The 532-nt window shown below is 26.9% G+C and overlaps 1 non-coding gene across 1 annotated transcript in view; it reads left to right on the top strand.

Annotated features, from left to right (window-relative positions):
• The first annotated feature begins 313 nt into the window (after positions 1-313).
• LOC117577373 (small subunit ribosomal RNA) overlaps positions 314-532 on the top strand; it is a 1,997-nt gene continuing 1,778 nt past the window's right edge. The window contains exon 1 of the ribosomal RNA XR_004573146.1: positions 314-532. This exon is cut by the window's right edge and continues 1,778 nt beyond it. This is a non-coding gene — a ribosomal RNA (small subunit ribosomal RNA).

Genomic DNA, 532 nt, shown 5'->3' with positions numbered 1-532 from the left:
ATGCATGTGTGATATAATATATTTAGTAAGTTGAAATAAAATGATATATTTTTGAACGATTATATGCATATATATTTTATATATAAGTATATATATTTATATAAACAATTGTGAATTATAACTAGCGAACGTGAATGCCATCTAATTATGGCCACATTCGTATAGTACATGTCAAGTATAACATATATATATATACAATTATTGAATATTATCGTTTGTTATTCAAAAATATTTGTGAGTTGTCATGTATTTTACATATTTGAAGATTTATGTAATTATATTTTAAATATATTTACATAATGAAATGAACATTATTCTGGTTGATCCTGCCAGTAGTTATATGCTTGTCTCAAAGATTAAGCCATGCATGTCTAAGTACACACGAATTAATAGTGAAACCGCAAAAGGCTCATTATATCAGTTATGGTTCCTTAGATCGTTAACAGTTACTTGGATAACTGTGGTAATTCTAGAGCTAATACATGCAATTAAAACACGGACCTTCTGGAACGTGTGCTTTTATTAGGCTAAA

The sequence above is a fragment of the Drosophila albomicans genome, unplaced genomic scaffold (assembly GCF_009650485.2).
Source record: "Drosophila albomicans strain 15112-1751.03 unplaced genomic scaffold, ASM965048v2 utg000348l_pilon, whole genome shotgun sequence".
In the NCBI taxonomy this organism is placed as follows: Eukaryota; Metazoa; Arthropoda; class Insecta; order Diptera; family Drosophilidae; genus Drosophila; species Drosophila albomicans.
Note: the sequence above shows the minus strand (reverse complement) of the source record. Positions and strands in the feature narration are given on the sequence as shown.